The sequence below is a fragment of the Garra rufa genome, chromosome 9, assembly GCF_049309525.1.
Source record: "Garra rufa chromosome 9, GarRuf1.0, whole genome shotgun sequence".
Classification (NCBI taxonomy): domain Eukaryota; kingdom Metazoa; phylum Chordata; class Actinopteri; order Cypriniformes; family Cyprinidae; genus Garra; species Garra rufa.
In genome coordinates this window covers 28271439-28298853 of record NC_133369.1, presented here as the reverse complement: position 1 = coordinate 28298853, position 27415 = coordinate 28271439, and the positions used below count along the sequence as shown (strand labels likewise).

The window sequence follows — 27415 nt, the reverse complement described above, 5'->3', positions numbered from 1 at the left end:
TTTGTCTTAGCCATGACTGTCCACAAACCAACAGCAGAGAGCTTCTGTTTTTCACCTGTTGAGTAGTGATGGGCCGTTCTTGAACGATTCGTTCATTTTGAACGAATCTTTAATGTGACTCGGGAAGAACGAGTCGTCTCAGGGAGTGATTCGTTCAGTCGCGCATGCGCAATTGCGCAACTATGAACGAACGACTCAAACCCGAAGATTCGAGAAATGAACTAATCAATTCTGTTTCCGGCTCAGGCAGCATAGGTAAAGCGTATGGGGCTGTCACGTGATGAACGAACGACTCAAACCTGTACAGATAGAGGTGAGGGAGCTAATCATAGACTGAAGACCCAGGTAAACAATGAATTAAACTTCTCTTTTTCTAATAGTATTATAGTTTTGTCTTGTTTGTAGTGTAATCAACGTTTGCACAAGCAGTACATGTGTTATGGAAGTAACACGTAGCTTTTTAATTATATTTTGGTAAAATGAACGAAATGACTCGAAAAAAGATTCGTTCATTTTGCTGAACGAGACTCAAAGATCCGAGTCGGTAAAATGATTCGAACTTCCCATCACTACTGTTGAGTTGATTAAAACAGCTGTTCCCAATGAATCAGGGTAATTAGGATGCTTTAGAAAAGCTTGGACTATTTGGAATGGTATAGAACTTTGGATTTTCCCACAGACTGTGACAGTTTGCAAAGGGTATGAATAATTTTGGACATGCCACTTTTTGTTCAAATGTAAATAAAAGCTGAGAAATATTTTTTTTCCACAATGATGCCTCTTGTACATCTTCTTATTATCTTTTGGGAAAAGCCTGTGTCATTTCCGGTCAAAAAAAAAAAACTTGCTGGTTATAAAAAAGTAACTTTAAGTAAGAATTTGCCAGGCGTATGAATAATTTCGGGCTTGACTGTATATAATATTGTGAAGGGTGTCCCTAACCTGACTTCGGGTTGTCCATCATTGTAGTTACCATCACAACGTGCTTCTGTGGAGAGAGGTCTGTGTACAGGAAAATGCTTGCAGTAGAGGGTACCTGATCCAGGAAATGTGAGGTTGAATAGACTGAAATAAGGAGGAGGCTGGGGTCTTCATCTGACCAGACCGGATCAGATAACACAATGTCTGGGGTGTCTGACTGAAACTAATTAGATATAAAAAACTGAAATTTAATTTCAAATGCATTTTAAATGCAATTAATACAACAATCTCTCCCATGATCCCTTTCACTCTCACCCTCAGTGTGCTGAGCATGTCCACGGTGCCAAACACTGTGATTTCAGCCATAGGCTGCTCGACGGAAAGTTTGATCTTGCTGACAGGACAATGGAACGCTGGCATGTATGGGAGCAGACAGGCAGACAGATGGATGGAGAGAGACAGAATGGACAAGAGACGAAGGATGGAGTCTGACTGGGGCTGCACAGAGATCCTGCAGCTGTACTGAGCTAAGAGAGAACACGACAGACAGGTTAGAAGTGAATCATAACAGCTTGCTTCATGGTTAAATGTGTTGTCAAGTTTAAACGTCTTATCATAATTCATTCTTCTAAGATTATAAGTATTTTTAAGAAGGATTATTAAAATACCCTTGGGTTCTCTCAGACTCTAAACATAACATTAAGCTTAATAAAGAAGCTTATGTACAACTTGTTTCTCCAGTGTCTGGATCGTAAAACAGTGATGCATGAAAGATAGCCTGCAGTATTCTCATCTCGGGATAGGGGGCGCAAAAGTGTAGGGAAAGTAGCTCTGCCTCAGGATGTAGTTTGTTCTCTATGGCCTCCCACTGGTCTAGATTGCATTGAGCTACCATGGAGGAGAGAGAATGAGAGAGAGAGTCACAAGTGCACAATAACATCAACACTGAATAACATTTAAGTAACATTTAAAGTGACTGTATGTACTTTTTTCCCCTTGAAATATCAGTTTCAGAATTATTCAGAACGTCTGTTCTGGGAGAATGTATGTTTGGTGAGCATGTACGGAATCGAGCATTAGGTTTGGCTTTACAGCAGTAACAAATACTTGTGTACATCTATCCATTGTTATTATGTGATATATTTACGACATGGTAAGCTCCAAAGTAGCGGAAATACACACAACTACATAGTTAATTAACAAAACAGCATTTAAATAAATCATTGTGTACCTTTTTAGATTTTCTTTATCTTTTTTATTTTTTTTTAACTTTTGTGTGTGTGTACAGTTGAGGTCAAAAGTTTACCTACACCTTGCAGAATCTGCAAAATGTTAATCGCTTTAGCAAAATCACACAAAATCCATGTTATTTTTTATTTAGTACTGACCTGAATAAGATGTTTCACTTTAAAGACATTTTACATATAGTCCACAAGAGAAAACAATAGCTGGATTTATAAAAATTACCCTGTTTAAATGTTTACTGTGTTGTTACCTAAATGATCCACAGCTGTTTTTTTTTTTTGTTGTTGTTGCTGTACATTGATAGTTGTTCATGAATCCCTTGTTTGTCCTGAACAATTAAACTGCCTGCTGTTCTTCAGAAAAATCCATCAGGTCTCACAAATTCATTTTTGTGAATTTGAACCCTTTCCAACATGACTGTATGATTTTGAGGCACTCATATACAACTATTACAAAAGGTTCAAACGCTCACTGATGCTCCAGAAGGAAACAAGATGTATTAAGAGCTGGGGGGTGAAAACTTTTTGAATATTTGAATATGAGAGTAAATTTAATTAACTTTGTCTTCTAGGAAACATGTAAGTATCTTCTGTAGCCTCTGAAGCTGAAACTTCAAGTTTATATACCTTTTTGCATTTTCCTAATCTTATTTAAATTGTATTCAACTTTTGTGTGTTTGTGCGTGTGTGTAAATGTATTGTTAATAAAGCTTTGGCAATGTAAATACTTTTTTACCATGCCAATAAAGCTACTTGTATCTGAATCCGAGTCAGTCAATCACAACCTCACATTCCATCTGTACACAAATGTATCCATGTCTCTGAAAGTGAAAATCCTGCCCAGATCTAAAATCTATTCAGATCACATAAAGTTGAGATAATATTTCTTCCCACCCACCACATGTTTTAATTACACATATTAAACAGTTAGGGATAATCACCACTGAGAATCATTTCTAGTCTAAGAATTAAGTGTTTAATTGATTAAGTGTTTAAACTTCCCAACAGTCTTATTAATAATCATTATTCTCAAAATCCCCTTATATAGTTGGATTAATGCCACACCAGGTGTTTGCCATGGTCGTAAACAGTGGCCTACATGAATCTCAAGTGGAGGTGTGAAAGGACTCACCTGTGTTGGCAGCAGAGGTGTTCAGATGCACTCTAACGGCATATTCTAAAGCTTCAGGCCAGTTAGTGAGCAGCCTATCAGCTGGAGGAATGATTACAGGAACAGGCGCAGGCTCCACTGTTACATACATGACACCAGAGAGGCCTTTTAATTTATAACATTCACAATGGGTCTGTTTCAAAACCTAGTAAGCTGCCTCGCCATATCCTAACAGATATGGAACTGATCTGGAATGCCCTTTATCAGTGGTTTTCAAACTTTTTTGACTCAAAAGCCTCCCACTGTCCCAACCCCTTAAAGGTAATGTATATGAACAGAGACTCAGCAGGTCTATTCAAGGCGTAGTGCATTTAGGATCTATGTTGTGGACTATTTTAACAATGTCCTTATTACCCTTATAGATTTCGAATGTGTCAATTGTGTTGCTGTCTATACAGGGTCAGAAAGCTCTCGGATTTCATCAAAAAAATCTTAATTTGTGTTCTCAAGCTGAACAAAAATCTTACATGTTTGGAACAACATGAGGGTGTGAAATTAATGACAGAATTTTCATTTTTGGATGAACTAGACTTTAAAATGTTCCTTCCATAGGCAGATCACTAGGCTTTAGTACAGAGCTATTATGTCACAAATCATGAAGACACTTATGTAACTTCGTACAGACACTGATTACCTCTCTGAAGGTTTGCTGTCCCCCTTCAAACCTGTAGTAAACTACTACCGTCCCAGAATTCTTCGCAAATGCTACTCCAGTCTCAGAGTTCATTTGAAGGATCTCACTTGATGACACATCCCATCTTCCTCGCTGATCTTAAAGAGAGAAAAACAAATGCAAAAGTAGCCTTTGGCAGTTAAGCCCAAAGCATACTTAGGTTTTTATGTGTATCCTACAGTGCATATGATGTAAATTTCATCATTACAGAATGCAAATATTACACACGCGAGGCATATTTTTTGTAAATTTTATAATTGGTGCGCTCAACAGTCGGAAAAGTTACTACAGGGTTCGTACAGATGCTGTAAAAAGAAATTCCAGAACTTTAAAGGACTTTTCAAGCACTACTTTTTTGATTTTCAAGGACTTCAATCACAGACCTTACTTATTAATAAATGTCTTGTCTTTCAAATTTTAAAAATATATAAATTGATAAATAAAATTATACTAATAAAACAAAAAGGCAAAAATAAAGTGAAGCACATGCAAAGTATTACTAATAAAGTATTACAAAAGTATACTACACTTTTACTATAGCAAAACCGTGGTTAATTTTATGATATTTGTATTTGTGTATACTTTCTTTTATCATTGTTTGGTTTTTATAACTGTACTGCCTTCATTGTTTGATGTTTTCTATTGTTTAAGAAAAAAAAAAAAAAACAGATAAAATTATTCACAAAACCGCTCCGAAACCATGCTCTGAAGTCCCGATCTGAATAATGATTCATGAATCATTTGACTGAAATCGGGACTTTAAATCGTGTAGCACAAATCATTTGACTTGACTTTTATCTAAAATTTTTGCACGGTAACGAAATAAATACGACCTCACATTGTCAATTTTGTTTACACACTGCCCCAGAAACTTAATCTGTCATAAAAATTTCGGATTAGGTGCGATTTTCTGCATTTTCACATCCATAACAAGCATTTTGATAGGAAAGGAAAAAAAAAACCCACATACAAACTGACTCAGTGTGCAATGACCTTTAGATCAGAACTTTGCATATAGTGAATCATTTAATTCAGATAGGGATCATCCATCGCAAATCATTTGATTATAATCGTTTAATTTGCGGAATCTAAATCAAATTATTTGTGAAACACTATGTCCCGCTCTGAATCAATGATTTGCAATTCATGAAGTTCTGATCTAAATCAAATGATTCATGATACACAATCTGAAGTCCCGATCTAAGAGTTAAATATTTTGCACACCCCCTCCGAAGTCCCGATCATTTTGCAACACATTGGTTTAACTGATTCAGTGTTTTGAGAAGCTCCATTTTACCCATCTTACCTGCTTTTTAAAATCATTACAAACAATATCTTTTAATTTTGTTTTGTTTGGCTTTTGTTAGTGAATCGCTTAAAATGAATGATTGAAGTCACAAGTAAGAATCAATCGGAGCGAATCCAGTGTAAATGCTTTAAACTGATTTGGTTCATCTTTTTCTCTTTTTGTGTCTTCAGCCATGTATACACAACATTGTCAGTACTACTATTGGCTTAGCTCACTAGTTTTATGACATTAACTGAAGTAATAGCAAAAAGTATGAGTTTTTTTTTTATTGCATTGAATTAAAAATTAAAAATTTAAGGGGACTTTCCAGTTCCTCTTTAGGAATATTGCTATTTTCAAGGGTTTTCTAGGCCTTACATATCAAAAAAAGTCAAATTCATCAAGCACTTGTGCAGTGTTGTTTTGACAACCATCTTAGATTTAGTCTTAGTCTTAGTCTTTTGGACTAAAATGCTTCTTAGTTTTAGTCACTTCTATATGTGATAGTTTTAGTCCAATTTTAGTCGACGAAAAGTCAAAAAGGTTTTAGTCTAGTTTTAGTCAAAAAAAGGGAAAAAAGTAGTCTTTTAACAAATTAATGTAGGTCAGTAAGTATTTTGCTGTTGGGTAGTGTCACTTATAAGTTCTGAAAATAGCAGATCTATAGTTCAACACAATGTGAGCTTCCGGATCGACTATTTTCACCAATAATTACAATAATGAAGGAATGTTTTAGAACATAAAAGACAAACAAGGATGGAATGCTAAAACGGCTTGCCATACTAGTATAGCAAAGAGTATTTACTGCTAAAACGGCTTGCCATAGCGTCAGATACTTTTTAAGTTTTAATTGGCATGCACAATAAGCGGAAATGTCATGCATTTTAAACGTCTGACGGACCACCCACTAACATTTTCGTCTATTCTCGTCTCGTCAACGAAAACTCACACACGTCTCGTCATGTTTTAGTCATCAACGAGCCATTTTTATCTCGTCATCGTCTCGTTATCGTCTTGAAAAAAAAGTGGCGTCAACGAAATGATTTCGTCATCGTCATCGTTGACGAAAACAACACGGCACTTGTGCAAACCCTGTTACTTGCAACTCCAAAGGTATTTTCTCAATCATCATTTCTGAAGAGAAATAGCGCAGACACTAGACAAGGATGTAACTTTCTAGTGCAAATGTGTTTACAAGCACGCATTAAAGAAATTATACTATGAGGCTATGCACTCGGCTGTAGCCATATATTTAGTGCATGTGTCAATAATGGAGTATACTTTGGGTTTTAGATTAGAGGGGTTTGTTTTTGAAAACAAAAACTGGTGCTCTGCTTGCTAGTAACCTAGTGTTTTACCCTGCTGGTCTGTAATGGGAGAGCTGAAGCAGATAACATCCCCAGAGCGCAGGAATCCTGGGGGCTCTGAGATAGCAGGCATCACAAACAGAGGGGTGTAATCGCTGAGAAATACGTTTGTAGTGTCTCCCTGCACCCTTAAAAACAGTTAGACTTGGTGATGCTGTTTGCACCAAAAATGCCTGACCATCTTTGTCAACTATCAGTTGTACGAGGTCATCTCTGAGATACAAAAAAATAAGATTAGACCACTACTGTGAGTATTTAGAGTAGCATAAACATGTATCTGTGTAATTACCTGTTAGCTGTGACCAGGGTTTGTATATTATGAGTGGAACTGTCGTCCCATGTTATCATAGTTTAGAGTCTTGAAACGGATGCTCCAACCCAGAGGAAAGGCAGGAAGTGCTCTCTCACTGTCACTGTTCACGGATGACACAGTCAAAGTACGTATAAACCACACCGTTGACACCTAAGGCAAGAAGGACGTTGACATTAGGATCTAAAATGAAGGTAACTTACAGTATTTATCATGATAAGCACTTACTTCCACGCTGATCAACAGTGTTTGGTTGATACCACAAATGTCCATGGTATAAACCTCCAAAATAGCAAGGCCTGTATTGGGCCCTGTCCTCAACACCCCTTGATCATCAACAGTAACAAGCCCTGCGCCTGAGACACACCGGCTAAGGGTGTAATGGGCCGGACAGAGTCTCTGAAACACACACATTCTTAAAAACTCTATGAACATCAAAATGTCTGTGGCTGTTCTTTCTTTTACTCAGAGATTACATGAAACCAGCTTTGTTCAATACTTCAGTCAAATTGAGGAAAAAACATGTAAATGCCATTTTGATCAGACACATTATTTGTCCAAATCATCATGAGTAATGCAGTGGTGCGGAACAGATTTAATGGAGTGGATACTGGCTTATTTTTTCTAGCTGAGCAAAAAAAAAAAAAATCATTTTTTTGACATGAAACAGGCATACAACTCACTTATTGCTCTGCAGGTGGTACTGAGAGAGAGGAGAGAGATATGACGATGGATCCTGAGCTTCCTGCTGTTAACTGCATCTCTTCAAACACCTGGTGAAAGAGGGAGAACGAGAGAAAAGATACATTTAGAGTGAATTCGACATTTTAAAAATATACGCTACCAGCCAAAAGTTTTTGAACACTAAGATTTTTAATGTATTTTAAAGAAGTCTCTTCTGCTTACCGAACCTGCATTTATTTAATCTAAAGTACAGCAAAAACAGTAACATTTTGAAATATTTTTACTATTTAAAATAACTGTTTTCTATTTGAATATATTTTAAAATGTAATTTATTCCCGTGATTTCAAAGCTGAATTTTTAGCATCATTAATCCTTAGGTTACATGATCCTTCAAAAATCATTCTAATATTCCGATTTGCTGCTCAAAAAACATTTATTATTTATTAAGCACCGTCCTTCGGATGAGACTTTAAACCGAGGTCCTGACCATCCCAGGATGTCTTTCAAAAAGACTAGAGGTGTGACCTCGGCATCCTGGACAAATTTGCCCATTGGCCTCTGACCATCATGGCCTCCGAATCATCCCCATATTCCGATTGGCTTCATCACTCAATATTAAGATATTAAGAATATTGTTAGCAGGTAGTATTCAATTGCTTTTTTCCAATAAAATTAATATTTTTTATTTATCAAGGATTAAATGTATTTAAATTGATTGAAAGTGACAGTAAATAATTTAATTTAGCATCACAACCATTTTCAACAATGATAAAAAAAAAAAGTTAACCTTGAACACCAGACTGATTTCCAGAACTGATTTCTAAATGATGGATAAACAAAAAAACTAAAATAGATAAACCGTTTAAATTGACCACAGAACCATTCTTAAAGGAGTACTAAACTTTCATAACAAAACTTTACAGATAATGTACTCACCCCCTTGTTATCCAAGATGCTCATGCCTTTCTTTCTTCAGTCATAAGGAAATGGTGTTTTTTGAGGAAAACATTTCAGGATTTCTCTCCATATAATAAACGTCTTTGGTGCCCCCGCGTTTGAACTTCCAAAATGCAGCTTCAAAGGGCTCCAAACGATCACAGCCGAGGGAAAAAGGGTCTTATCTAGCAAAACGACTGGTTATCCTCTAAAAAATATATATACATATATTTTAACCTCAAATGCTCATCTTGTCTAGCTCAGGAAGACGAGCGTTTAAGATTAAAAAGTAGATAAGTTGTAAATGTTTTTAGAAAATAACCCATCGTTTCGCTAGATAAGACCTTTCTTCCTCGGCTGTGATCGTTTAGAGCCCTTTAAAGCTGCATTTAAACTGCATTTTTAAAAGTTCAAACTCGGGAGCACCATAGAAGTCCATTATATGGAGAGAAATCCTGAAATGTTTTCCTCAAAAAACACCATTTCTTTTACGACTGAAGAAAGAAAGACATGAACATCTTGGATGACAAGGGGGTGAGTACATTATCTGTACATTTTTGTTCTGAAAGTGAACTACTCCTTTAAGTAGCACAGGTATATTTGTAGCAAAAGGCAAAAATACATTTTTATGGGTCAAAATTATTTCATTTGCTTAATTTTGGATTACTAATTTGCATTGCTAAGAATTTCATTTAGACAAATTTAAAGGTGATTTTCTAATTTTCTTTACCTTTTTTGGCACCCTCAGATTCTAGATTTTCAAATAGTTGTATCTCGACCAAATATTGTCCTATCCTAACCATACATCAATGGAAAGCTTATTTCCATTGTTTTTACTGTATTAACTTTTATCAAATCAATGTAGCCCGGTTACAATAAACAAACTTTTGAATGGTCGTGTACAATTTATTTATGATTAAATACTTTTCTTCAATAAACTTCTTCTTGAGTATTTCAAACTTCCAGAAATCTCTGTTTTGCTGACTGGCCTTCCTAAACCTTCTTGAACCCTAATTCGTCTGACTAAAATAATCTGAAATGAATTTTGTATTTCAAGATTAAGTGGATTAAGTAATGGAACAATATTACTTTTATTTAATAATATCTGACTGTAAACAAAGGAAAGCATCTACAGTATGATTTTATAGCACAGTGAACACTTTTATCTCAGAAGATCAAGGAAAATCTGTTTCCTCATGACGTGACTCTTTTAAATAGCGTGCCATTGGTGATTCTTTGTGGAGGATGTATTTACCAGTATCTGTATCTCGTCAGTGAGATGATCAGAGAGTGACGTGTTGCTGGTGTTTATCTGTTGGAGCTGCACACACACTTTGAGACTGGTCTTGCCTGGAGCTCCTGCCCTCACCAGCACAGAGAAACTGTGAGAGGGAGACACACTAACGCCCACCTAAATCAGACAGCAGAATGCACAAACAAGTTCTCACAAAAGTCAATTCAGGCTATGTATGTGCATCTCACCTCTGCATGTCTTGTTTTGATCTCCAGCACACCCGCTTTGCGTAGACTCCAGTGGAAACTGAGGCCAGCCTCGACACTACCCAGAGATAGAGGGTTCTGACTGCTGTCACTCCCCATCACATAAACCGGCATCTGAAATGAAAGACTCAACTGAATCTGTGTACAGACATGGATTACACAACAATAATGAGCATGATAAGGACAAACCTCTGTTCCTACAGACAGAGTCACTAAAGGAGCTTGTATCTTCACTGCTGTCAGGTTAAACACCTCCACCTCCACTTCATCCTGATCATGGCACACATTCAGTTATTAGTTTAGGTGTAGGGTCATAACTTTTAGAAATGTCAAAGTTTGTCTTTTAATTTTTTGGAGAAAATATTATAGTTTAAAAACGGGGAGTTTATGTAAGTGCGTGGTGTGTGTGTGTATGATCCCAGATGTTAGTGATGCTAGTGGTGACAGCGTATAATTAAGGCATAAGGGATGAAAGGTTGGATTTGCTGCATTGGGTAAGCAGTCATTTATTATTCATGTTGGGTGTCATGGCAATGGAAAATCACATCAAGCATATATGTTTGCTCTTGAGTCACTTCCATAATTAGCAATATCTAAGTAAGAGGCATTTCAAAATATGTTTTTGTGTTTAAAAACACAAGATGCATCTAAAGAACATCTAAAAACAGGTTTTTTCAAAGTTCAAAGCAATATTGCATTTGACTGCTGCTTTTCCATTGTTTTTCTGTGTAATCATGCACTAGAAAAGACATGTTCAACTGTTGTCTGCAACAACTTTTTTAACTTTTAAAACAAGTCTCTTTTTTCATTTTTTAAAGCAAATTTTTTTTTTAAATGAATAGTTCACTCCACGTTTCAAATTTCCTGTTAATTTACTCACCCCTATGCCATCCAAGATGTCGAAAAGAAATGGTTTTTGAGGAAAGCATTACAGGATTTTTTTCCATATAGTGGACTTCAATGGGGATAAGCGGGCTGAAGGTCCAAATTGTGTTTTCAGTGCAGCTTCAAAGGGCTCTACACAATCCCATCCGAGGAATAAGGGTCTTATCAAGCAAAAAAATCAGTGATTAATTAAAATTGATATCGTTTTTAACCACAAATGCTCATCTTGCACTAGATCAACTTTGGAAAGGTCACGCATGGCTCAGTGTTTACAAAGTGAACGTGCAAAGAAAGTCAAACACCCTTTACAAAAAAAGTAAAACAATAACGTCAGATGATTTTGAAGTTGAAGGAGAAAATGAGATGGAGTTTTTCACCCTACCCTAACTTTTTGAACTGGATTACACAAAGAACTAACCATGGGTGATTTTTTTTTTTTTTTAGAAAATGACAGATCGTTTCGCTAGATAAGAAACTTATTCCTCAGCTGGGATCGTGTAGAGCCCTTTGAAGCTGAATTGAAACTAAAATTTGTGACCCTCGACCACAAAACCAGTCATAAGCGTCCATTTTTGAAATCATCTGAAAGCTGAATAAATAAGCTTTCCATTGATGTATTTTTCTCCTCCACGTCACCCTAGGGCCATTTTAAAATGTATCCACTGAACGCAAACAGCGTGCGCTTTTCTGTGATCATCACGCAGATACACTGTTTAATCTTTGATTTGAAAGAAAACAGTGTATTCATGTGACCAAGCTGACAGAGAACAGCGTGCTCTATTTGCGTACTGTCGATACGCTCCAAAATGGTGCTAGGGTGACAGAGGAGAGACAAATTGTGGTATAAAGTTGTTATTTTTGTTTTCTTTGTGTGCAAAAAGTATTTTCATAGCTTTGTAAAATTATGGTTGAACCCCTGATGTCACATGGATTATTTTACCGATCTCCTGGCTACGTTTCTGAATGTTGATCATGTTAATTACATTTCTATCTGTGGGAGGGTCAGAGAGCTGTCAGAATGCATCAAAAATATCTTAAATTGTGTTCCCAAGACAAACAAAGCTTTTACAGTTTTGGATTGACATGGGGGTATGTAAATACTGACAAAACTTTCATTTTGGGGTGGAGTAACCCTTTAAGACTGGTTTTGTGGTCCAGAGTCACATTTGAACCCCCTCAACCCTCTGATCCCCATCGAAGTCCACTAAATGGAGAAAAATCCTGAAAAGTTTTCCTCAAAAACCTTAATTTCTTTTAAACCGAGGAAAGAAAGACATAAACATCTTGGATGACATGGGGGTGAATAAATTATCAGGAGATTTTAATTCAGGAGTGAACTAATTCTTTAACTTTTCATGTGAGAGACGTGCAAAAGATGCAAGCATACCAGTAAAACACGTCACTCGAACATGTTTACAAAGAAAAACAACAAAAAAGCAGCACAGTGGCACATACAAATTCAAGGAATGGAACGGAAAAGAGTGCAGGGTCAATATTGCATCATGCGCTGAATGCTAAAAAAAGATGCAAGAGGCAAGTGCAACAGTCAGACATGTTTATGGCGCATGTTTACATAGACAAACGATGGAAAAGTATTGCAGGGACTTGCCAAAACATGAGACATGGGGCAGTTGTATTAAAAACACAACAACTTGAGAATGGATTTTTAAAAGCTAAACTTCTACTTTGAGCACCATGTTTTTAAAATGTTGTACCATATACAAGACATAGTGAAATGCACAAATGTGACCCTGGACCACAAAACCAGTCTTAAGTCACTGGGGTATATTTGTAGCAATAGCCAAAAATACATAGTATGGGTCAAAATTATTGATTTTTCTTTTATGCCAAAAATCATTAGGAAATTAAGTAAAGATCATGTTCCATGAAGATTTTTTTGTAAAATTCCTACTGTAAATTTATCAAAATGTAATTTTTGATTAGTAATATGCATTGTTAAGAACTTAATTTGGACAACTTTAAAGGTGATTTTCTCAGTATTTAGATTTTTTTGCACCCTCAGATTCCAGATTTTCAAATAGATGTATCTCGGCCAAATATTGTCCTATCCTATCAAACCATACATCAATAGAAAGCTTATTTATTGATCTTTCATAGTATATATACATCTCAGTTTTGTAAAATTTAACTTTATGACTGGTTTTGTGGTCCAGGGTCACAAATGTGCTGTGTGAACAGCCCCTTTGGCTACTGCTATGTGATTGTCTGTGTAAATAACATTTTATAAGAAAAGATTAAAAGATTATTAAAAAAACTATGTGAGTACCTGTAAAACAGTAAGCAATGCATCTGAATTTTGTGTCTGAAGAGCTCCTTTGACTTTGATCACACCCACTGCCATGCCTCTGACCAGTCCTGTCTTAGTGACTACACTTAGTGACTACACTAGAGCTGTCACTCATGGAGAACTTGACGCCATACTGAGGATAAGGCCCTGCTTCCCATTTAACCTGTATATCAAATAAACGTTTATAGTAAAAAAAAAAGTTTCTGTGGAAACCAACATACAGTGAAGGGAAAAATGATTTGATCCCCTGCTGATTTTGTACATTTGTCCACTGACAAAGAAATTATCAGTCTATAATTTTAATGGTATGTTTATTTGAACAATGAGAGACAGAATAACAACAAAAAAAAAAATCCTGAAAAACTAATTTCACTAAAGTTACCCTATCAACGGCAAGATTTCTGGCTCCTCTGTGTCTTTTATACAGGTAACAAGCTGCGATTAAGAGCACTATCTTAAATCGAGTGCTCCTAATCTCAGCTTGTTACCTGTATAAAAGACACCTGTCCACAGAAGCAATCAATCAATCAGATTCCAAACTCTCCACCATGACCAAGACCAAAGAGCTGTCCAAGGATGTCAGGGACAAGATTGTAGACCTACATAAAGCTGGAATGGGCTACAAGACCATCACCAAGCAGCTTGGTGAGAAGGTCTCAACAGTTGGTGCGCATATTTGTAAATGAAAGAAACACAAAATAGCTGTCAATCTCCCTCAGTCTGGGGCTCCACGCAAGATCTTACCTCGTGGAATTTTTAATGATCATGAGAACGGTGAGGAATCAGCCCAGAGCTACACGGGAGGATCGTGTCAATGATCTCAAGGCAACTGTGACTATAGTCACCAAGAAAACAATTGGTAACACACTATGCCTCGAAGGACTGAAATCCGGCATCGCCTGCAAGGTCCCCCTGCTCAAGAAAGCACATGTACAGGCCTGTCTGAAGTTTGTCAATGAACATCTGAATGATTCAGAGGTGAACTTGGTGAAGGTGTTGTGGTCAGATGAGACCAATATCGGGCTCTTTGGCATCAACTATGCCTATGACCTCAAGAACAATAGGTATTCCAGCATGACAATGACCCAAAACACACAGGCAAGGCAACAAAGGAGTGGCTCAAAAAGAAGCACATTAAGGTCCTAGAGTGGCCTACCCAGTCTCCAGACCTTTATCCCATAGAACGTCTGTGGAGGGAGCTGGTTTGAGTTGCCAAACGTCAGCCTCGAAACCTTAATGACTTGGAGAGGATCTGCAAAGAGGAGTGGGACAAAATCCCTCCTGAGATGTGTGGCCAACTACAAGAAATGTCTAACCTCTGTGATTGCCAACAAGGGTTTTGCCACCAAGTACTAAGTCATGTTTTGCAAAGGGGTCAGATACGTATTTTACTCATTAAAATGCAAATCAATTTATAACCTTTTTTGAAATGTGTTTTTCTGGAATTTTTGTTGTTGTTATTCTGTCTCTCACTGTACCATTAAAATTATAGACTGACCATTTCTTTGTCAATGGGCAAACGTACAAAATCAGCAAAGGATCAAATATTTATTTCCCTCACTGTAGCCTGGTTTGGTGTAGCCTGTCACACGTACCTGTCGCACACTTCCAACTGCCAAAGTAAGTTTACGTGGCTGCAAACTGAATGGAGGGTAAACTTGCGTATTCTTGTGGGAGGAGCTTATAACACACCCATGACCATCCACTGCTGAGAGATGAAAACTGACCACACCAATTGTCAGGCCAGTCACACAGAATCCCACGCTGTACTTGTCCGCTGGCCCCGCGTTCCTGTAAGCATACAAAATGTACTCAATAACAATACTCAAGCCACAAGTAAAATAAGATTTAAAAGATAAATGCTTTATAACTACAATTTTAAAATCCAAGTTCTGTCATGAAACTCTAGATGGCGCAGGCTGATGGGTCGTTAATGCTTTTAGACTTCCTCTGAAACCCTCCACCTCCCCAGCTCCACCTGTATAGATCTGCTACGGGTTCTTTTATATGCTATTTGTGCAGCAGCAGTATGCCTTAAATACTCAATACTTGCATGTATTGGCAATTCAGCAGTGTAGCGGAACTATACCGCCTAAACTAAATACTTTAATGTTGTTATATCCGTTACTATCCTAAAATCTTCAGAGAGTTGTCATGATAGAACTAGAATTTGTAACTACTTTTTAGCACATTCTGTGAAAAAAAGTTACAAATATATAAAATGTTAAATATTTTCAAATATATTAATTAAATACATCTAAATTATACTGAATACATATATTAATTAATACATTTAATTATTAATAAAATTGTATGTTCCTGGAAATAACTCATATTTGTATGATAACCTCCTTCAGAAAATTACACCTACAAAGTCATTTGCATTTTTTTTTATTTCATTGAGTTTTAATTATATTTCAATTAATTCTTCAATTCAGATTCAATTATGCATTTATAATTCAATTAAGCCATTAATTGAATCATAAAATAAGCCATGTTGCAAATAAGCCATTTGCCTCACTCCTGACATTTTTCCAGCATCTCACCACCATCATACGATTCACTTACATTATGTATTAAAAATTATGATAAAATGATTATGAAAAAAAAATGATAGAATAATAATGAAATAATATTTAATACATAATAAAAGTGAAAACATATGACTGGTGAGGTGAGGTGGTGGTGATTAGTGTTGTCAAACGATTAATCGTGATTAATCACATACAAAATATTATTTTTGCTTACATAATATGTACTGTATACTGTGTATATTTATTATGTTTATATACACACACACATACAGTATATATTTTGAAAATACTTAATAAATATACACAGTACACACATTAATTATGTAAATGAAAACTTTTCTTTTGGACACGATTAATCACGATTATTCATTTGACAGCGCTAATCTCCACCACCTCAACTCAGTCATGTCTATTCACTTCTATTATGTATTAAATATTACATCATTAAAAATCATTTCATTATCTTTCTCTGATTTTTAAATTTAAAAAAAGGACAGAATGTAGTACTTGAACTCAAAATGTGAAACAACAAAACCAAATGGCAAAGACTCACTCCACGGAAATAATGGATGACGAAGGGATAAGCATGAGGTTCATGTGCAACAGGTAATGATGTAATTATTTGAGTCTAGAACATGTACTCACACTACAGCAGAATGCCTGACCACAATATAATAACATCAATGTAGGAGACAAAAATTCAGTGAACATAAAAAAAGTGTAGTAAAATCTAAAAGATGAAAAAGATTAGCTTCGGTCTACATTGTACCGTATTAATGAAGTCAATCTGGACATCTTTGATGTCAGAGATGAGAAAGGAGGCCACAGCAGGATCAGAGGTCAGACAGAGGTCATGAGCCAAAAGAACTGAAGAACCAGAGTGAAGTGGGGACACCAGGGATTGAAAGAATTAAGTGAACTACTTTACTCATGTTGCAAAACACTTCATCTACAAATTAGTTTTGTACTCTTACTCTCACCTGTATTTTATTACTGCTTTCCATATGATTGATGCTGGCTAACTGGCTGTCTTGTAGATAGACATGAAAGTGACCTGAGCCATGGATCAAGGTCAGATTTTCCTACAGAGATGAACATATTTCCTGAGTCATTAAAATGTAACAAAAATGTCCAGATGAGAAATGTTAGAGAGGGATGAACTCGCTCACTGTGGCTTTTGGATGGTTGAATAAAGTGACAGAGTGTCTGGCCCACTGAACGTCATCCCCCAAACGCAGATTCATACACTGAGACACTGGAGCTGTCAACATCTTGAAGAGGGCACATATTTTATACGTTACTCAGACATAGACACATAAATATGGACACAAAAATAAACACTCACCTCTGGACATCTAAGAGTGACATTGACAGTCACGATTCCTGTCTGTCTGTGGGCTCGAAGAACCTGCCAGGCTGTAGAACAAGCAAATTGATTAGATTTGGATGAATGACAAATGAGATTGTCCACGATAAAAAAGTAAAAATCAAGTTTAAACCCTGAGTCAAGATCTTAGAAGTTGTTGTAGTATATTTATGTTGGTTTCATATGGTTTTGAAAAACATTAATTTTATTATTAGTTAGCTAGCTAGTAATATTTTTGCCAATAAAACTCTTTGATCATTATTAATTCATTAATAGAATAATAATAATAATTAGAATTTAAAAATAATATATTAAATATTAATATATATATATATATATATATATATATATATATATATATGAAAAAATATAAAAAAAAATATATATATATACACGTTATACACACACACAGACACACACACACACACACACACACACATATATATATATATATATAATGTATGTAAAAACATAATTATTAATTATTATAAACAATTAAAAAGTAAATACTCAATATATTTTTTCTGATTAACTCTGTATTATTGTGTTTTTGTCTGTTAATAAGTAAAAATTAAAACAAACAAATACTCTTATAATTTAACATGTAATTACTTATATATAAATTAGAGTATAATAGTAATAATTGACTAATCATATTACAGGGTGTCTACAGGTTTGACCAAGTTAAATTTAAGACATTTTAAGACTTTTTAATACCATTTTCAAACAAAATTTAAGACCAAATTGAAAGTCCCGCAAAAGTCTAGCACAAAACTATGAAGATATTTTAACTTATTATTTTATTTAACTGATTATTCTTGGGAATATTCAACAGAAAACACTATTCCAGAAGAAGAAATTATTTTCTATTCCATGACAAAGTCAAGGCTCTCACACACTTTGAAGCCAATGTAACAGTGTAACAAACACGGATTTTGAGTCATGGATCGGATCATTTTTCGGATCAGCAAAAAAAAAAAAAAAAAAGTTTGTTTTTTCCTAATTACTGAATGCTTACTTTAGGTAGGCTACTTCTCATCCACAGCAAAAACTACTATCTGAACTAAAGTTCAGTAACAAAACAAGAACAATTACACAAATGACAAGTGTAAATGAATACAACATAAAGTTAGTAATAAAATCAATAACACTAGTATTCAGGAGGGGAAATTTAATAATTAATTGTAAAATAACTAGAGTTTCTCACTGCAGGTATTTATAGGACGCTGTCTCTTTAAGGCCAAATGCCCAAACCGAATACTGGCACGCATATCTTTCTCAGCTCTTTCGGTTCACTGAAGACATAAACGACTGTTAAACAGAATACCAAAACGGGTATTAAGACATGACTTTGTATGTACGTTTCCGTTCAAATAGCAGTTAAAGAGGAATCAATCTGTGTGAATCGCGCCGCGCGCCTCTCTCTCCTCTCTCTCTCTCTGCGCGTGCTCGCGCCAGTTGTGTGCGGCAACGTAAAAACATGTGCTAATTATAAACTTACTCTATGATGGTTAAACTTAACAGCTAATCTGCGATTCAAATGCGTGTAGTTGGGCGGAAACCCGCTAAATCTGGCAACACTGAGGCGTTGTCAAGCAAGCGCGTGTCTAGCAACAGAACAGATTTAGAACCTGCGCAGGAGATTCTCCTCAAAACGATAAACTTTTCCTTTTCAAAGTGTAAAAAATTTAAGACCCTTGGATTTAGATTTAAGACAAATTAAGACATTTAAAGGCCTTATTTTAGGACAACGGAATTTAAGACTTTTTAAGGATCCGCGGCCACCCTGTATTTTATAATATATATAAATCTTATTTTAAAGAAATAATAATCAATTATTTTGCAAATGATTTCACCATTTAATTAATTTAATTTTTTCATCATTTTGCCATCTGCATCCCTGACATTTTTTTTATTTAACTCAGTTTAATTAAATACATTTCATTAATTTAATTAAAAACATACTCATAATATAGAGGTGTACACATTTTTTTATGTATGAATTGTATTTTTGATCTATTTTGTCATGAATTAACAGATTCAGACAAATAAATTAAGTGTTGTGTCATTGACCTATATACACAAAATTGTAATAAAAAAATGCCAAAATTGTACTAGAGTCAATACAAAGCAAACCCAAACACACCATGTAGTTTGTAGCCTGTGTGGGTTAGTCTGGCTTTTATTGTGGACTGGGGCCACAATGAAAGCAGTCCAGGGTCAGAGGAGGTCCACCACCTTACTGAACAGGAAGTGAAATTATCAAACTGCACCCCCTCTTGGTCAAACACAGACAACTGCAATTTAGCATCCCTCGTGCTGGACACAGATAACTGAGAGAGAGAAAGAGACGGATGACATGAAAGAATATGGTAATGTGATATTTAATTACATCAGAGTAATTCTAGGAGAAGAAAGGAAGTCCAAACACTGAAAGAGATAAAGCGTGACCTCGCTAAATAAACAATGATAAAATCATGCTTAACCTGTCTCACTACCGGAGGCATGCAGGAAAAAATGCTTCAAATATAGCAGGAAAGCAATAAACTATTGATTTGGTGCTCTGTAATCATGAAAATGAAACTGTGAACCTAGTTAATGTGTGAATGAATCTTTGAACATGAGCTGGCAGAGACATCAGTCACACTTAGATGAAATTAGGGCAAGAATGTGCGGTAATAGTCCTACTTTGTCATCCATCAGTTCATGAACATAACAGTCACATTATGTCAGATTTATGCTTTCTTGTTTTGTTTTTTTAAGAAAATGTAGTTATATTTTACGATATTACAGTTTTTAATGTATTTAATCAAATAAATACAAGGCGTATGAATATACCTAATGAGAAATAAATGAACTAATACATATATAACCCACAATAATATTTAAAATATCAGTAAGCTTAACATGCATAAAATCATTATTTATTGGGTACTTTCAATTAGGAGGTGGCTGCCCCGAACGCTAAGCCCTTTATAAACTTAAAAATTATATTAAAATAATTAAGCTAGGTTCAAAAGTATCTAAAATTATCACTACCGAAACAGTCACGACAGAAACATTTGGTGAAGTTTCATTAGTTTTTTGGGGGTGGTATATCCCATAAAATTGTCACTACCAGAACAGTCATGGCCAAAAAAATTGATGAAGATTGGGTAGTGACAGCATTGCTTTTTTGGGTGATACTCCACTTTTTTTTGAATGACTGTACAACTGTTCAGAACTGTGCTAGTTAACCATGTACTGATTAGCATTTTTGAGCTGGGCCCAAAAGTATCTAAAATTGTCACTACCGGAACAGTCACGACCGAAAATGTTCGTGAAGTTTCGGTAATGACAACTTTGCTTTTTTGGGTGTTATCCCATAAAATTGTCACTACCAGAACAATCACAGATGAAAAATGTGGTGAAGTTCAGTAATGACAACATTGCTTTTTTGGGTGTTATCCCAAAAAACTGTCACTACCAAAAGAATCACGGCCGAAAAATTTGATGAAGTTTCGGTAATGACAACATTGCTGTTTTGGGTGATATCCCATGAAATTCACTACCAAAACAGTCACGGTCGAAAAATTTGGTGACGTTTCGGTAATGACAACATTGGTTTTTAGGTGTGTTATCCCATAAAATTGCCACTACCAGAACAATCACAGATGAAAAATGTGGTGAAGTTTCAGTAATGACAACATTGCTTTTTTGGGTGTTATCCCAAAAAACTGTCACTACCAAAAGAATCACGGCCGAAAAATTTGATGAAGTTTCTGTAATGACAACATTGCTGTTTTGGGTGTTATCCCACAAAATTGTCACTACCAAAACAGTCACAGACAAAAAATTTGGTGAAGTTCAGTAATGACAACATTGCTTTTTTTGGTATTATCCCATAAAATTGTCACTACCAAAACAGCAGGGCCGTGCAGAGACCTTTAAAGGGGCAGGTGCTCAAAGTATAAAAAGGGCACCTGGAACAAGGCATTTAAGAGCTCCTCGGGTCCATCACCTCATTGTAGGCATCCAGTTACTTACGTGATAAGTAACAATGTAATTAATAAGTCAAATAATGCATTATTCAAAGTTTTAATTGCATTTATGTTTAGTTCAGGACTCAAACAATAGAATTAGTAATATTTTTATCTCTATAAAAGGGGTTCTCTAAATAGGGCTGTGCTCAAAACATCAGCACAGCAATACTGTACTGTATATTGTGACACATTCCTTGCTGATATACGTATTATTACAGACTCAGAGGCTTGTAATAGCCAAAGCTGTGAAGCAGTTCTGAGAAAGAAATGGAACATAAAAGACCATTTTGATATTTAAAAGATTGAAAAATATTTTCTTTGGACCTCTTAATTTTGATTAAAAAAAATTATTGTGTATTAAATTGTTAAACCTTAAGATTTTCTTCTCTCTGTTTAAGACAATAATAAAGAACAGCTGTTATATTAAACTATTCAATAGTGTGTGGTCACTATTGAAAATATCTGTGGCCCCTGATGTATTGTATTGTAAGATTGTAGACGGTAGAATATTAAGGCATAAAATGGCATGATTTATAATTCAGATACAGGTTCACACAAAAACAAAATATATTGCACAATGGAATGTCAGCCTTTACACCATTAAAAGGGATACAGTAAATCGAGTTTATAATTTATTATACTTTATTTAAAACATAAATAGTACTGTCTTAATTGTTTAGATTTTTAGAAGGCACATTAACATCTTTCACATTTACAACTCTATGTGTTTGCTGCATAAAAACTAGGTCGATAATTGCAATAATTTGACCATAAAGAGCTGAAAAATTCATTCCCTGTCACAAGGGGCGCTTTAGGAGCGCTGCAAATACTACGGTTTCCATGGGAACGGCTGAACACAAAACAGCAACATTAACGCAGTTTTATCAGACGTGAAATGAAAATGCAAACGACACGTTTCTGATGTCATTCTATTCAATGACATCATTGCCTTTTGAAGTTTAATCCAGCCCTATCGCGATTCTCGTCTTTCCGTCTCCAAATGTAAGACCTCCTAAATTATAATTAAGTATTTTCTTATACTATTTAACATATATAAAACTTTTTATGGCCTTAAATTTGACACCACCTAATTGAGGAGTTTTTAAAGGACCTGCAGGAGCCCTCTCCTTTATGATAGATTTACGATTTTTTTATTAACATTATCGGCAGCTATTTCAGAGCAGACTAGACATGCACAAACTATAAAAAAGTATAAATACTCGTGCATAATCTCTTTCCTTCACGTCATTCTTATGATAATAAGTAACGTTAAATCTGGTGAAAACACCACTTACCAGCAGCCACGAACGTGTCTATCCTCCGCCCCCCCCCTCTGCACGTGCCTGCAAAACAGTCACAGACAAAAAATTTGGTGAAGTTCAGTAATGACAACATTGCTTTTTTTGGTATTATCCCATAAAATTGTCACTACCAAAACAGTCACGACCAAAAAATTTGGTGAAGTTTTGGTAATGATAACATTGCATTTTTTGGGTGTTATCCCATAAAATTGTCACTACTAAAACAGTCACAGCTGAAAAAGTTGGTGAAGTTTTGGTAATGACAATGTTGCTTTTTTTGGTGTTATCCCATAAAATTGCCACTACCAAAACAGTCACGGCTGGAAAAGTTGGTAAAGTTTTGATAATGACAACGTTGCCTTTTGGGGTATAATCCCATAAAATTATCACTACCAAAATAGTCACGGCTGAAAAAGTTGGTGAAGTTTTGGCAATGACAACGTTGCCTTTTGAAGTGTCATCCCATAAAATTATCACTATCACTACTTTGTTATTATGTGTGTTCAACTGTTTAGAACTGTGCTAGCTAACCATGTGCTGATTGGCATCTTTGAGCTGGGCCCAAACGTATCTAAAATTCCAAAAAACGGTAGTGTCACGATAGAAACATTTGGTGAAGTTTCGATAGTGACATAATTGTTTTTTTGGATGTTATCCCATAAAGTTGTCACAACCAAAACAGTCACGACAAAAATATTTGGTAAGGCTTCGGTAATGACAGCATTGTTTTTTGAGTGTTATCCAATAAAATTGTCACTACCAAAACTGTCACGGCAGAAACATTTAGTAAAGTTTCATTAGTCATTATTTTTTGGGGGTCTTTACCAAAGCATTACTGTTACTACCGAAAATGTGCAGTCACCATGAAAACATGGGATGTTTTTGTCCAAAATAGTTTGTCAAAAAAGTTTTGAATTTCTGAATTTTCAACTAAGATGTTATGATAGTTTTTGGTTCAATGCGTATTCAAACTTTTGCCTTTTTGGATCCAAAATACAACAAATGTCATAAATCACATTGAAATATTGTTAAAAATGTAATTGTTATTGATTTACCTTTGACAAATATTAATAAATTGCAAAAAATATCTATTTACAATTTAGATGTAAGCAAAATCTTAATCTTCTTCTTATTAGATTATATGTTACTGTGTTTCAGTAGTGACAAATTTGGGGAGAGAACAAATATTCCAAAACTTTCTGAAATTACAATATGAGAATTAAATGCACAATTACTAAAAAGGTGTACCTTGGGCATTACACAATTTGCATACATACACATTTTTTTAGAAAAAAAAAAAATACAGTTTCCAACTGTGACTTTGGACCAGTTCTGTAGAACGGCCCATATATAACATTTATATATGTTATAAAACATTATTATTTAATATAAACATTTAAAACATAAAAATAAACATAAACACTTTTATCATTTAACATATAAGACATTTTGGGGTCTGCACACACTTACACACATCATGGTTTGTAAAAATGCGTGTAAATAAGTGAGCACACAATCACTGGCATTCTGCCTGCATGTAATTATTCTTTCCATTTGTGTGTGTGTGTGTGTGTGTGTGTGTGTGTGTGTGTGTGTGTGTGTGTGTGTGTGTGTGTTTTGCTTTGACTAATGATTTGCTTCATTAAATTGGTAAATTTAATTTCTGCATCCCTGAGTGTGCTGTGACCAAAAAAGAAGCATGTATGACCAAAAATCAAAGTTTTCTTCATGGTCTTTAGGTTCAATTAGAGATATGATGTGATGTTTCATTCTCAGAGATGGTTTTAGTATATTAGAGATGGTATATTGATTGTGAGGGTCTGACATTGATCAAAGACTTGGTTTCTAGAGCATCTATGTCAGGAGAGGAAAACCCTCACACAACACACACACACATGGAGGGCCCATGCATGCAGTTACTATGGAAACTGCTATAACACTTCACCCTGCATATCACACATAATTGCATGGCAAATGAGAGCAGCGGAAAGAGGGAAGGAGAGAGACGGAGGTCTGGTGTGGGTGTAGGGGTGAAACAGAAAGAAAGAGAAACACCTGGAGGGCGAGAAAATGAAAAAATGAAGAGAAAAAACAGAGGTCTGGGCAGGTGAAGGGAAAAGAGGAAAATGAGTGAATCATAAAAGAGTTTATGAGAGGACGTAACAGCAGGACGGGGTAAAAAGAGAAAGGGAGAGGACAGGGTGGGCATTACTCAACAGTCCACAGGGGAAGTGAGGCTGTGTGCAGGAATAGTGATGGGAGAAAAGAGGGATGGATGAAGGTGAGGACAGGGAAGAGAGAAGATAGAGAGACAGACTGGTGGGGACGCCACATGCCACCTGAACTCTGCTCTCCTCCACTGCAGGAATCTCATTTAACGGACCTGCAGCATTACCACACTCTGCACACATAAACACACACATGAAAAAAACATATATGACTCCAAGGTTACAGCACTTCACCCACTCAAAGCAGGAAAAGCTTATGCGGCAGAGAAATTTTTAATTCTGAATGAATTCTGTCTTCACTGTTTGATATATAAAATATTTTCAACTGGTTAGATTCTCCACCACATTATGGTTAATTTTTTACAATTTCATTTATTTAATTAAAAATACAGTAAAAAGTGTTGTGAAAATGATTTGCAGCGTAGGAAACACTTCTTATTTATATCAATGTTGAAACCAGCTGTGCTGTTTGATATTTTAGTGGAAAGCATTTATTGGAAAAAAAAATATATTTTTTTAACATTGTAAAAGTCTTAACTGTCACTTTTGATAAACTTAATGCATCCATGCTGAATGAAACATTAATTTATAAAAAAAAAACTTGATCAGTAGTTTATATATATTTATTAAATACAATACAATATATAAAAATAACAATATTTACAAATATACACTCTGTAGGTGGGATTTTAAACGTTATTTATTGTTGATTATTGTATTTATTAAATAATCATTTTTAATCTTCTGGTTCTTAGTTCTGTTTCTTTAGTTGACACATTTGATTAAAAAAGCTTCAATTTGAAAATGAAAATGATAAAAAATTCTAAATGTTGTATTGGAAAATCACTTAAATTTAAAAAGTTAAAGTACTAAAATTACTAAAGCTAAAAAAATGTAATAAAAATGTAAAAAAGAAAAAAAAAGAAAATGTTAAATTAATTTTTTTAAAACTAATTCAAAGTATTGATAAACACTACAATACTTTATAAATAATACAACAACACCATTGTTTAATAACAAATAAAAGAAAATAATAATATTGGTTATTATTTATTATAATACTTATTTTTAATCTTCTAGTTCTCACTTCCATTTCTGTAGTGATGTCGACATATTTGATGAAAACCTTAAACTTTAAAAAATGAACATTACACAAATTATAAATGTTGTATTGGAAAATCACTTAAACTTAAAATTTTTTTAAGTTAAAGTACAATAATTACTAAAGCTAAAACTGAAAAAAGAAAATGTAATAACAAATGTAAAAAAAAAGAAGAAGAAACAAGAAAAGTTCAAAATGAAAAAAAAATTACTAAAATGAAAATTAAAAATTAAAACTAATTCAACATACTGATAAACACTACAATAATTTATCAACAATACTATAGCACCACTGTTTAATAACAAATATTGATTATTATTTATTACATAATCATTTTTAATCTTCTGGTTCTCATTTCCATTTCTATAGTGACGTTGACATATTTGATGAAAACCTTAAACTTGAAAATGAAAATTTTACAAATTATAAATGTTGTATTATTGGAAAAATAATTTAAGTTGAAGGACTGAAATTACTAAAACTGAAAAAAAAAAATATATAGAAGGTAAAAAATGTAAAAAATGACAAAAACATAACACAACAAAATTACACAAATTAAAATTAAAAATGAAAACTAATTCAAAATATTGATAAACACTACAATACTTTATAAATAATACTATAACAGCATTGTTTAATAACAAATATAAAAATAATAACAATTACTTTGTGGGATTTTAAGCACTACTTATTATTGATTATTATTTATTAAATAATCACTTTAATCACTTCAGTTCCATTAGTGATGTCAACATATTTGATAAAACCTTAAACTTAAAAATTTAAATGACAAAAAACAATAAATGTTGTATTGTAAAGTCAATGAAGCTAAAGTTGAGTTGAGGTATGAAAATTACTAAAACTTAATAAATAAATAAAAATGTTTAGAAAAAATTGTTAAAAATGACTAAAACAATAACATAGTTGATTAAACCTTAAACTAAAAAAATGAAAATGATAAAAATTGTAAATGTTGTATTGGAAAGTCACTGAAAAAAAAAAGTTGAAGTTGAATTACTAAAATTACTAAAACTGAAAATAACTTAATAAATGTTTAAAATGACAAAAACACAACAAAATCACTAAAATTAAAATAAAAATTTTTAATTATTTTTTGTTTTTAAAATATTGATAAACATTACAACACTTTAAAAATAATACTTCAACAACACTGTTTACTAACAAATAATAAACATTAAAAAAATAATAAAAAATATTAAACATTACTTTTTATTGATTATTATTCATTAAATGATCATTTTTAATCTTCTGGTTCTGCAAGTACACCATATTTTTGTGTGTAAATACAGAAAATAAAATATATTATTATTAGTAAGCACACTTACATGAATTTAGTGTAATAATCACTGTTGGGGAGTAACTAGTTACATGTAACAGCATTACATAATTTAATTACAAAATAAATGTAAGTGTAATCCATTACAGTTACTGAGAAAAAATGTAATTAATTTACAGTTATGAAAATATGCATTATTAAAAAGGGGGTTACATCTGGTTACATCTTTACATTCTGTAAAAATTGGGATATGTTGAATAAAATCAATTTGTTGCCT

The 27415-nt window shown here is 34.3% G+C and overlaps 1 pseudogene; it reads right to left on the bottom strand.

The window, feature by feature from the left end:
• Positions 1–937: 937 nt before the first annotated feature.
• LOC141343202 (nuclear pore membrane glycoprotein 210-like) overlaps positions 938–27415 on the bottom strand; it is a 59995-nt pseudogene continuing 33517 nt past the window's right edge.